At 39.8% G+C, this 13249-nt stretch overlaps 1 non-coding gene across 1 annotated transcript; it reads right to left on the bottom strand.

Annotated features, from left to right (window-relative positions):
* Positions 1-240: 240 nt before the first annotated feature.
* Trnal-caa (transfer RNA leucine (anticodon CAA)) lies at positions 241-315 on the bottom strand. The gene has a single exon. It is a non-coding gene; the product is annotated as a tRNA-Leu (tRNA).
* Positions 316-13249: the final 12934 nt, after the last annotated feature.

Raw genomic sequence — 13249 nt, 5'->3', positions numbered from 1 at the left:
CTTGTCCCAAATTGATTGTGTTATTAATGGAATGGGCGAACTTTTGTAGGAACAATAAATCCTAAATTAGCACTCAAAGTCAGTACTGCCCAGTTACCTCAATTGATGTAGAATGGTCCTTTTCTGTCCATGAAAATGTTTTGAGTGATGGAAAACACAAGCTTCTATGGAATAGAATGAAATTTTCACTCTACAGCGGAGTGTGTGCTGATATGAAACTTCCTGGCAGATTAAAACTGTGTGCCGGACCGAGACTCGAACTCGGGACCTTTGCCTTTTGCGGGCAAGTGCTCTACCAACTGAGCTACCCGAGCACGACTGATGCCCCGTCCTCACAGCTTTACTTCTGCCAGTACCTCGTCTCCTACCTTCCAAACTTTACAGAAACTCTCCTGCAGGAGAGTGTACTGGCAGAAGTAAAGCTGTGAGGACAGGGCGTGAGTCGTGCTTGGGTAGCTCAGCTGGTAGAGCACTTGCCCGCGAAAGGCAAAGGTGCCGATTTCGAGTCTCTGTCCGGCACACAGTTTTAATCTGCCAGGAAGTTTCTTACTATGGAATATTTGGAACAGTACCTGATCGTTTATGTTTACTATAGTAGTAAAATGTAAAATAATCTGCAAACGATCTTCAGTCCAATAATATTAATTCAATGTTAATGTTTCTCAAAAAAAAAATTCGATTGTATGTTGTTTTTGAAATATTATGGAGCTCATGTGCATCCCCCACTGCGTGCGATATATCTCGAAATTGGACCGAAATATATCGATTGTTTCGCGGCGGCTAATTCGTATCGCATCTGCTTGTTACTGACAACTGTAACAAAGAAGGAACAATATGTTGAGATACATTGTGTGAATTTTTTTGCAATTTTTTTAAAAACTAATCTCAAAAGTACCCTTCTAATCTCTACCACAAAGCATATAAACTATGAGATCAACATTCAAAGGTCCCGATTTTTCATGTGGCCATCGCTCTTCTTCGCAGTTGATATGCCCTGATTCGTCTTAGAGACATATAGTATTCGGTAACTGTTATGTTTTTTATTATATGATCTTGTATCTTTCGACACTTTTATGCATATTTTCAGCATTTTTATGCATATTTAGAGCTTGTCATGTTGAATATGATCCGGTCTCTAATGATGAATATACGTAGATTATTCGCTTAACATTGCTTTCTGAAACTTTGTTCTATGTTCCCTGTTGACGAAGCCACCAACAGTACAGTTGTATAGGCCTACCATTGGGTGAGACAGCTCTGGCCCACTATCATCACTTACTAAGCAGCTCAGACGAGCTGCAGAAACACAAAAATATGCAGGATTTCTTACATCGAAGATCCAGCAGCCACCATGGTACAGTCTTGCACCATCCTTGTTGCCAGGGGAGCAAGAATTGGTACAAACACCACAGTTATCAAGGCACTACCTAGCTTCTGTGAGTCACTTGCTTCTGTCAGTATTATTCCTCTGGACAAGTATTTAGGTTACTGCACGACCACTTGGCACTCAGTTCACGTTCTGGGCTTTATGCCAACATTGCCTAGCGGTTCCTCAATGAGGGTTTTTTTGAGAGTTCTACACTGTCCATGTCTAACTGTCCATCAGTTGGAGCTCTTTTGCCTAGTGCACTCTGCACACTGTGCTCTATACAGGCAGTGCCCAGTGACCCATCCATTTGGAGTCCACCACATCTCCTCCATGGGACTCCATCTCCGAGTTTAGTGCCTCAGAGAACACTATCATCACGGATTTTGTCCACACACAAACATTGCCAACACACATTTCAGGAAACTGTTATTGTATTTTGTTTATTAGACTCAATGAAGTTCCATCTCTATGGGCTATTTGGGCACTCCAATCACAGTATGTTGTTCCGCTTGGCCATAAACATTACGAAGGGGATAAGGATAATCATTTATTCACACCCTGTCACATGCTACTATGTTGTTGAAGATCAACATTTGCTTGCACCCTCCTAGTCCCTACGGTTATGACAAAGATCAACATTTGCATCTTCCTTGTCCCTACAATGGTGAAGAGGATCTGATACTGTAATGGCGATAAGGAACAAAGTTTTGCAGCACAAGAATCGAAGATTGAATGTTCTTGTCCCCATTGCAATAGCAACGAGGGTCATTGGTTTAGAGTTTATGTTCCAATAGTGAGTAGTGTCCAGACTGTCAGACGTATTGTGCTTCCCTAGAGCCTACCAAACATGTGCTCTACTTCAAACTATTACTGGTATTTTCTTCATCGCGTAGGTGTGCTCTCGACACCCACTGTCGCTTTTCAGTTTTCTTCTTGCTTGTTTTGCTGCTCATCCTTATCGCATTCTTCAATTTCTCAGTTCAGGTGCAGATCTTGCTATCCTGTCCTATGTCCACTTTTGGGACCAATTCAGGGCTTATTCTGAGAATTTCCACGCTCAAGTGCACGCTCTACATTCTGTAGCGTCTTTCTCGATTCATATACATCCTCCTCCTATTTTCATGCTCATCGAGACATTGCACATTTCGAGGTGTTATCTGTGTCATTCCCTGACCCCTTGCCGGTCCATCATTCTTATCAACATATTCGAATCCTTTGGTCCTCCCACTTCTTTCAGTACCCCTCTCCCCCCATCTGGGTGTACCATTTTTCCACATTCCCATTAACACATGGTTGTACCCAATATCCTCCCCTCCTCCATTCTCACAGTGGCAGCGTTTCATGGCACCAGCCCTTTCCAGAGGAGTCTTGCATAACGGAAATGGTATAGAATGCCAGTCTTGCTTGTGGGATTTAGGCAGAGCTCACCATCTGCAGCATCATTGATAGAACCGACTGTGGCCCTTTGGTGCAGAGGCAAGTGGAAGGTCTGAATCAGAGGCTCACACAGTTCTGTGACCGTGTTGGCTGCAGATTCCTTGACTTGCCCCATCGGGTGATGGGTTTCCAGGTTCTGCTTAATAATTCAGGAGTCCACTACATACAGGAAGTGGCTACGTGGGTAGCGGGGGATGTGTGGAAGGAACTGGGCGGTTTTTTAGGTAAGAGGGTCTCAGGGAACCACAGAAAGGGCGCCCGTCTAAAAGGGGACAGGTAAAACACAGTAAGTTAGATGTAGAAATGATCAGTATTGTAGTTGTAAATTGTCATAGCTCTGTTGGGAAAGAACCAGAGCTCCAAGCTTTAATAGAAAGCACTGAACCTCAAAAGTTATAGGTACAGAAACCTGGCTAAAGCCGGAAATAAGTTCAGCCGAATTTTTTTCGAATGATCTAACTGTGTTCAGAGAGAGTAGATTAAATACAGTTGGTGGTGGGGTATTTATTGCTGTCAGATGTAGTTAGCCTTGTAGTGAAAGTGAAGCAGATAGTTATTGCGAAATAGTATGGGTAGAGGTTATACTTTACAATCGGACTAAACTATTACTTGGATCGTTTTACTGAGCCCAGTCTCACAAGATGTAGTTGCTGAACAGTTCAAAGAAAACATGAGTCTCATTTCAAACAGGTACCCCACTCATACAGTTATAGTCAGTGGTGACTTCAATCTACCCTCGATACGGCGGAAAAATTATATGTTTAAAGCTGGTGGCATGCATAAAACGACATCCGAAATTGTACTGAATGCTTCCTCAGAAAATTATTTTGAACAGTTACGGTAGTTCTTGAGCCCACTCAAGCGTAAATGGCTGCGAAAGCATACTTGACCTCTTAGTAACAAATAATCCTGAACAAGTAGTGAGTATCGTGACGAATGCAGGGAGTAGTGACCACAAGGCAGTTGCTGCTGGACTGAATGCTGTAACACTTACAACCATAAAAAAGAAACGCAAAGTATATCGATTTTTTAAAAAAGCTGATAAAAATGCTCTTAACGCCGTTTTAAGGGACAGTCCTCACTCCTTCCGATCTGGTCATGTAAACATAGAAAAGTTGTGGAATGATTTCAAAGAGATAGTATCGAAAGCAACTGAGAGATATATACCACATAAATTAATAAATGATGGTGCTGATCCCCCATGGTACTCAAAATGGGTCTGATCGCTGTTGCAGAAGCAGCGAAAAAAGCATGCCAAATTTAAAAGAACGGAAAATATCCAAGACTGGCAAAGCTTTACAGAATTCGAAATGTAACGCGTACTTCGATGTGAGATGCTTTTAATAATTTCCATGACGAAACTCTGTCTCGAAATCTGGCAGAATACCAAAAGAGATTCTGATCATATATAAAGCACACCAGTGGCAAGACGCAATCAATACCTTCACTGCGCGACAACGGTGAAGTCACTGATGACAGTGCCACTAAAGCAGAGTTATTGAACACGGTTTTCCGAAACTCCTTCACCAAAGAAGATGAAGTAAATATTCCTGAATTCAAATTGAGAACAACTGCCAAGATGAGAAACATAGAAGTAGATATCCTCGGTAACGCAAAGCCGCTTAAATCACTTAATAAAGGCAAGGCTTCTGATCCAGATTGTATACCAGTCATGTTCCTCTCAGAGTATGCTGGTACAATAGCCCCATATTTAGAAATTATATACAACCGCTTCCTCACAGGAAGATCCATACCTAAAGACTGGAAAATTGCTCAAGTCACACCAATATCCAAACAGAGAAGTAGGAGTAATCCATTGAATTACAGGCCCATATCACTAATGTCGATCTGCAATAGGGGTTTGGAACATATACTGTATTCTAACATTATGAAGTACCTTGAAGAAAACGGTTTATTGACACGTAGTTAGCATGGATTCAGAAAATATCGTTCTTGCGAAACAGAACTAGTTCTTTATACTCATGAAGTAATGAAGTCTATCCACAGGGGATGTTAAATTGATTCCATATTTTTAGATTCCCAGCAGGCTTTTGACACCATTCCTCACAAGCGTCTTCTAACCAAACTACATGCCTATGGAATATTGCTTCAGTTGTGTGACTGGATTCATGATTTCCTGTCGGAAAGTTCACAGTTTGAAGTAATAGACGGAAAGTCATTGAGTAAAACAGAAGTACATCTGGTGTTCCCCAGGGAGGTGTTATAGGTCCTCTATTGCTCCTGTTCTATATTAACGATATAGGAAACAATCTTAGTAGCCATTTTAGATTGTTTGCAGATGATGCTGTCATTTACCATCTTGTAAAGTCATCAGGTGGCCAAAACGAGCTGCAAAATGGTTTAGAAAGGATATCTGTATGGTGTGAAAAGTAGCAATTGACCCTGAATAAAGAAAAATGTTAAGTTATTCACATGAGTACTAAAAGAAATCCATTAAATTTCGGTTACGCAATAAGTCACACAAAGCTGAAGGCTGTAAATTCAACTAAATACCGTACTTAGGGATTACAATTACAAATAACCTAAATTGGAACGATCACATAGATAATGTTGTGAGCAGAGCAAACCAAAGACTGCGATTCATTGGGAGAACACTTACAAAGTGCAACAGGTCTACTAAAAAGAGACTAGCTACACTACACTTCTCTGTACCCTTTCAGCCTGTGCAGTACCCTTTCACCCTGTGCAGTGTGGGATCCGCATCGGGTGGGATTGACAGACGACATTTAAAAAGTACAAAGAAGGGTGGCTCGTTTTGTATTATCGTGAAATACGGGGGTTAGTACCACAGACATGATACATGAATTGGATTGGCAATCATTAAAACAAAGGCGTTTTTCGTTGTGACAGGACCTTCTCATGAAATTTCAATCACCAGTTTTCTCCTCCGATTGCATCCATCTCCATAGTGCAGCGGTAGCATTACTGCATACCACACAAGGGGGCCAGGGCTGGGGACTGGGTGTTAAGTGTCCTTCACCATAATTTTCATCATCACTGACACTTAAGTCACCAAAGTGGCGTCAACTGAAAAGACTTGCAATATGGCGGCCGAACTCTGAAGGGGATCTCCCGGCCAATAAATGCCATAGGATATTTTCATTTTCTCCTCCAATTGCGAAAACATTCTGTTGGCACCCTCCTACATAGGGAGAAATGATCATCACTATAAAATAAGGGAAATCAGGGCTCGCACAGAAAAATTTAAGAGCTCGTTTTTCCTGCACGCCATTCGAGAGTGGAATGAAAGAGTGACAACTTGAAGGTTGTTCATTGAACCCTCTCCCAGGCACTTTATTGCGAATAGCAGAGTAATCATGTAGATGTAGATATAGATGGGCGTAATGCTGCAAAGCGATATGAGGTGAACGAGCATGTGAAAACTGGTAGGGAACAGAATGCGAATGGTCGGCTTCGGTTTCTTGGGAGGGAAGAGTGATTCAGCTGTAAAGGAGACCGCATATAGGACGCTAGTGTGATCTGCTCTTGAGTACTGCTTGAGTGCTTGGTATCCATACCAGGTTGGATTGACAGAAGACATTGAAGCAATTCAGAGGGGGGCAGCTAGATTTGTTATCGGCAGGTCTGAACAACACATAAGCGTTACGGAGATGCTTTGAGAACTCAGATAGGAATCCATGGAGAGAAGGCAACACTCTTTTCGAGAAACATTATTGACAAAATTTGAAGAACCGGCATTTGAAGCTGACTGCCAAACGATTCTTCTACCGCCAACATACATTGCATATAAGAACCACAAAGATAAGATATGAGAAATTAGGGCTCATATGGAGGCATATAGACAGTGGCTTTTCCCTCTCTCTGTTTGCAAGTGGAACAGGAAAGGAAATGACAATTAGTGGTAGAGGTTACCTTCCGCCATGCACCATAAAGTGGCTTGCAGAATGTCTTTGTAGATGTAGATGTAGATGTAGAAACAACATATCTTACATTTCCTCGAACATACACGTTTTATATATCGAACTCTCCAGAAAGATGTGCACTACAAAATGAAAATTGTTTGAAAAATTAATTTTTTAAAAAAATTTTAGACGTCCTATCTCAAACGCTCGAACGGGAGGAAGGGGTGATATGCCACTATCAAGTTTTTGCCCTGGTACGGAAATATTGTAGATCCGGGGATGTGTGGCAGCACTAGAGCCGTGACACACCTGTCATGGCTCCCAAGAGCCTCTACAAGTCAGAGCCACAACATACCATCAATTGTGGCCTCATCCAAGCTACATTGCAGCACTCCCTGGGTCCTAGCCTCTGCCATCACAAGCACCCAACCCAGGGACCCTGACTCCAGGGTGGCTCCTCCATTTGCTTTGACATCCACATCTTGTTCAAGGTGGCTATGCCATGACTTTCCTCAGAGAGGAAGGGATGCTGAACCCTATGAAGACACCTCCAGCTATCGTGCATTTGTGTACTGTATATTGCTGCAGGTCTGGTCCATAAGCGACTCTTCCTCTTAAGCTCAGACAAAAACAACCCACAGCAACAAACAAATAGGCTGGATTGTTTACAGCCAAATCTCTAGCAGCCGAAATTGTACTGTGTGGCATCAAGCTCACCATCAAAGGCATAAATGTCAGCACAAACAGCACTGCTAGTGCAGTACTACCTTGTTTGTAAGAGTTATGTGCCTCCACCAGTATCCTTCTGCTGGACAACTGTTTAGGTCGCCGCCTGACTATCGGCAGTCAGTTCACACTCTGGGCTTTAGGTTGAGCATGTCTAGCAGTTCCTCAGTCAGAGTTCTTTCATCGAGCACACTCTATGCTCTGTTCCTGCCATGGCTAATGGTCCATCCATTCAGGGTCCACTGCAGGTCTCTGCTTTGGAGGGCTTTGTCTCTGAGATCACTGCCTCACAGAACACCATCAACACAGACATCACTCACAAACATTCCAGTGTGTCAGTGCTTACCTGCTAGGACATTACATTGCTTCAGTGATTAACTATCAGACTGAAATGAGTAGTGGCAAGCTACATTCCAGGGAACTGTTGTTGTACGGTGTTTTGTTCATTAGACTCAACAAAGTTCCGTTCTTATTGGCTATCTGGGCACACTTTAATCAACACATTATTATTTTTAATCCTACCCCTGTAACTACACTTGATTTCTTGTTTTGCTGCCTATGAGTTTTTAATTAGAAATCTGCCAATGGTGTAGAAGGTGTTGGACACTTGCTTCACTACGGTACCTGTGAGACATTTTATTACTGGGTAAATTATCAGAAAAGTTTGTTGCTGTGCACTGAATTCCTTTCTCAGCAATGACAGCTTTAACAGTGGGTAATACAGGTTTTTTCCCTGTATTGTTAAAGGTATATATATCACTGTTCTTCTCAAATTGTAATGGATTATTTATGACCAATTTCATTAGTGAATATATGTAATGTGACAGAGCAGTTAAAATGTCTAGTTCCTTGGAGAGGTACCTACAAGACATCCGTGGGTAAACACCGCAAATTATTTTTACTGCTTGCTTTTATGCAATCAATACTTTCTTTCTATGTGATGAGTTACCCCAAAAAATTATTCTGTAAGACTTTACCGAGTGGAAATATGCGAAATATTCAGGAGGCTGATACATTTGTTTCCAAAATTATCAATTATATGGTGAGCAAAAGTAGCTAACTTAATTGTTTTAAAAGCTTTGTAATACACTTCTGCCAGTTCAATTTTTCATCAGTATTTACACAAAAAATCTGGAGCATTCTACCCTATTTACTGACTCGTGCTCATGTGGCACATCAACTGTAGATATGACTCTATTTGTTGTAAAGAACTGAATATAGTGTGTTACTTCAGAATTTAGGGAAAGTCCATTTACAGAGAATCACTTAACAATGCTTTGTAAAATATAATTTACCAAATATTCTGTTGCTTCCTCTCTAATTGGATTTATTATAACACTAGTATCATCTGCAAAAAGTACCACTTTTGCTTGTTGAATGTTAAGTGGAAAGTTGTTCACATATATAAAGAATAGGAGTGGACCCAGAATTGAACCTTATGGGACGTCCTTTGTGATTTCCCTCCCACCCTCCCAAATCACAAAAAATCTCTATGTTCCCTACACAGTCTCAATTATCTAGCACAATCTTTTGCATTCTGTTAGTTAAATACGATTCAAACCAGCTGTGCATAAAGCCATTAATGACACAAAACTTGAGTATTTCTACGAGAGTAACATGAACTACACAATCAAATGTCTTGGAAAGATAAAAAAATACCATCTGGTGATGTATTATTATTTACCACTTGCATTATATCACGAGTGAATGTACAATTAGCATTCTCAGATGAGCAACACTGGAAACAAAACAGTGATATGTTAAGTAAATTGTTTCCACTCAAGTTTGTAACTACTCTTTGAGCACATTATTTTTTCGAATATTTTAGTAAAAGATGTCAGTAAGGAAAGTGGATGATCATTTCTTAATTCTGTCTTGTCATATTTCTTATGAAGTGGTTTAACGGGTGCATATTCTAACATGTTTGGAAAAATTTCCTGTGGCTGTGCTGTGTTGCATATATCACTAAGGACAATACTTATTCAGTTGGAACAACTTTTCAGAATTCTGTTTGAAATTCCATCAATCTCACATCAACTTTTGCTTTTTTTAGTATTTTTATAATTGTATTACTTTCAATGGAGGACATTGGTGTTACTTCAAGTTGATAAAGTTTTGTGGATTGATATTTAAAATATGTTCCCTTGCTTTTTCAACTGAACCATTTAATCTTATTTTTGTGGCTATACTTCTAATTGCTTAAAGTTTTGTAGAGTGATATATGTTATACATAATCTTGCTTCTTCTACTGAACTCTTTAATCCTATTTTTTGGTGTTACATTTAGAAAGTGATTATTAAATGTACTTGCAACTTGTGAATTATCAGTCACAACATTTTCATTCAGTTTAATTGTTATGGAATCTTATGAACTGATTGGCCATGCACTCTCCCATTTGACAATGTCCCATATATTTTTAATCATATTAACTGGATTATTTATTTCTGTCAGGAAATGCATATTTCTGCACATTTCAGTCACTTTCCTTAAAATACTACAGTATTTTCTGTAGAATGCAAATTATTTACTAGTTATTATCTGTCTATTGAGTTTTACATTTTGTATGTTGTAATGCTGAACAGTCTGCATTAAAATCCACCCATCTAAAAGCATTCTATAATGTGTTCGAAGATCAAGTGGATATCCTCAAAAAGGTCATATGGAATATCTCAGTGAAATGCTAAACTGTTTTAATCTCACAGTCATTAAAACTTGTGATAAATAAATGTCGTGTGACTAGGGCCTCCCATCGGGTAGGCTGTTCGCCGGGTGCTAGTCTTTCGATTTGACACCACTTCAGCAACTTGCATGTCGATGGGGATGAAATGATGATTTAGCACAACAAAATACCCAGTCCCTGAGTGGAGAAAATCTCTGACCCAACTGGGAATTGAATCCAGGCCCTTAGGAGTAACATTCTGTCGCGCTGACCAGTCAGCTACTTGGGTGGACAGAATTTGTGATGAGTCACCATGTGATGCAGTGAAGGTTCATTGTGAAGCCTGTTAGTTTCTCTCTGAGGTCAAGTCCTTACAGAAGTTCTGTAATGGTCTAGAAGATTAGCAATTGTTAAGCTCCAGCATCACCTATTATTCTATAGTGAGTACTGATTTATTCTCCAATTCTTGATTAACATACAGAACAAAAAATGTCTCCATTACTTTGCTATCATGATCCTTAGCTGCTCAGAACCAAAGATATCTTTATTCAATAATCTCTCTGGTTTGTAACATCAACAATTAGTAGTCTTACGTACACTACAGTGCTTAATGCAGATAATACACAGTCTCAGTTTGTTACATTACATGTCCAAGTAATGTCAGATGTTGACTTACTCTGGCTTTATTATAAATTTCCTTCTTCCTCTTACATGAGATTTTAATTCCGATAGTTATACATGGCTTAGTTGCTTTTGTTTTTCTCTTAATGTATCTTCCATATAATTTTTAAGAAAGCGACTTGACACAAATTTACTATGGAATAAACTGAATTTGACATTATCTTCCCGTTATATATACAATTCATCTCATACAACCCCTTTTAGCTTACTCTTAAAGCACTGTATACTGTTGTCATTAATAAGCCTCATTACTTTGTATGAACCCACATCAGGGTTGTAAGGTGCTATATTGTTTATTTCCATTAATTTTGCATCATGATCAGACAGTCCATTAGCAGCTGGGTACTCACTAATTGTTTCAGCCTGAACACTGCCTATAAAAATGTTATCAGTCAGTGTCCTACTATTTTGCTGCACATGAATTGGAAAACTGACTACTGAAATTAACCCAGAGGTTGAAAATACTGCTACAGTTGTAAGGTTCTTTTATTTAACACAGAACTGGTTTTGGGCTCTTGTATACCCATCTTCAGATGTTGTACTGAAAACAGCAAGAGACGGAAGATAATTTTTACATGCAGCAATACACATAAAAAAACAAAAGAAAAAATCTATAAATTTAAAAACTGCCAGTCGGGCTAAGTGCTGTGAAACATAAATTAATGCCAAAGGAACACCAGAGAGTACTACAGAGGACTGCCTGGATAAAAAAATATGCAGAGAATACCAGGACATTTACACTTGGTGCTGTGACCCCAAGTGCCGTGGTGGACAAGTACAAGATGTGGTGTGCTACCAGCAGAGCATGGAGGAGGAGACATGAAGGAGGAAGCAAACTGGTAAACCAGAGTGGCAAAAGTACTGCCACCTGTTGATGGGAAGCAGAATGCAGAGCCACTAGCTTGGCCATTCAAAATTTGAATTAGTGATTTACATTTAAAATGAAGAATGAAAAAAAAAAGAAACACTACATAGAAAGTCACACGAAAAATGTTAAAAGTATATTATGCATGGTAATGGTGGCAGTACTTTTGCCACTCTGATTTATCAGTTTGCTTCCTCCTTCGCATTCGCTACTTCATGCTCTGTGCTCATTGATAGCACACCACATCTTGTACTTGTCCACTGCGGCGCTTGGGGTCACAGTACCAAGTGTAAGTGCCCTGGTATTCTTTGCATATTTCTTTACCCAGGCAGTCTTCTGTAGTACTATCTGGTGTCACTTTGGCACTGACTTAGGTTTCATAGCACCAAGCCTGACTGGCAGTTTTTAAACTTATGGATTTTTTAAAATGTGTATTGATGTGTAAAAATTATCTGCTGTCTCTTGCTGTTTTCAGTACAACACCTTAAGATGGGCATATAAGAGCTCGAAACCAGTTGTGTGTTAAATAAAATAACCTTACAACTGTAGTGGTATTTTCAACCTCTGGTGTAATGCTCAGTTGCAGATGTACCTCTGACAGGATTGTTTGTACTGGAATTAGATTGAAGCCCGTAAACATAATAATTTCCTGTCTGTATCTTTTAAGAAATCTACATTGAAATCTCCTCAAACTACTAACTGTTTACTCTTGTCTCACAGGTAGCTTAGTAATGCGTCTAGAAATCTCATAAATATCTGAGAGTTTCCTATAGGGGATCTTTAGACTGTTACAGTTATAAGAGAAGTATTCTGCAGTAACAACTCATAAGCACAATCTCCTACATTCTGATCAACACAAAAATTTAATATTTTTTACTTTGTATACACCTTTTCATATGTTGCAACTCCTCCTTTTTCCTTGCTAACTTTATATGAAAATGATGTAAATCAGTAATCCCTGATGCCTAACGTCTTCATCCCTGTGGTTATGTAGTGTTCAGAGAGGCACATAATGTCTGTCAGTTCAGAATTTTCCTCACCAACTAGGCATACAATAGGGAAATCTGTTGTCAAATTATGTGCCGCACGTAGCCCAAGGAATATGTCATACAAATAATGAAAATACAAAAGAAAAATTTGAGCTTACAAGGGATATTCGGAAAGTAAGGAACATGCTATTGCAAAATGGAAACCACAGTGAAAACCCAATGAAGCTTTCCACAGATGTATTGGGTAATGTCTCTCATATGTTTGTAGATAGTGTCACGTCACTGTTCTCTGTGTGCAGTGAGCATGTAAAGATACCCTGAAAATGTTGTCTCTTGCGAAGTATGGGTGCCTGCCAAGCAATTTCGCCCCATTTCATGCAAACCCATGTAATACAACTATCATGCAGTTCCTTCTTCATGACAGTTCCTAGCCACACACTGCAGGGAATATTCCAGCAGTGTTTTCAGTGGCAAGTGTTTGATTACCCACCATACAGCACAGATTTGGCTCCCTCTGATTTTCGTCTCTGCTCAGATGAACTCCTGGCTATGAAGACAACATTTTGGCACAGACAATGAGCTGTGGTCTAGTGTAGAAAACTGTTGGAAGGCACAGAAGTCCTTCTATGACAAGAGTAT

This window comes from Schistocerca cancellata, chromosome 9 (genome assembly GCF_023864275.1).
Source record: "Schistocerca cancellata isolate TAMUIC-IGC-003103 chromosome 9, iqSchCanc2.1, whole genome shotgun sequence".
In the NCBI taxonomy this organism is placed as follows: Eukaryota; Metazoa; Arthropoda; class Insecta; order Orthoptera; family Acrididae; genus Schistocerca; species Schistocerca cancellata.
The sequence above is the reverse complement of the archived record's forward strand: the minus strand, read 5'-3'. Positions and strand labels throughout refer to the sequence as shown.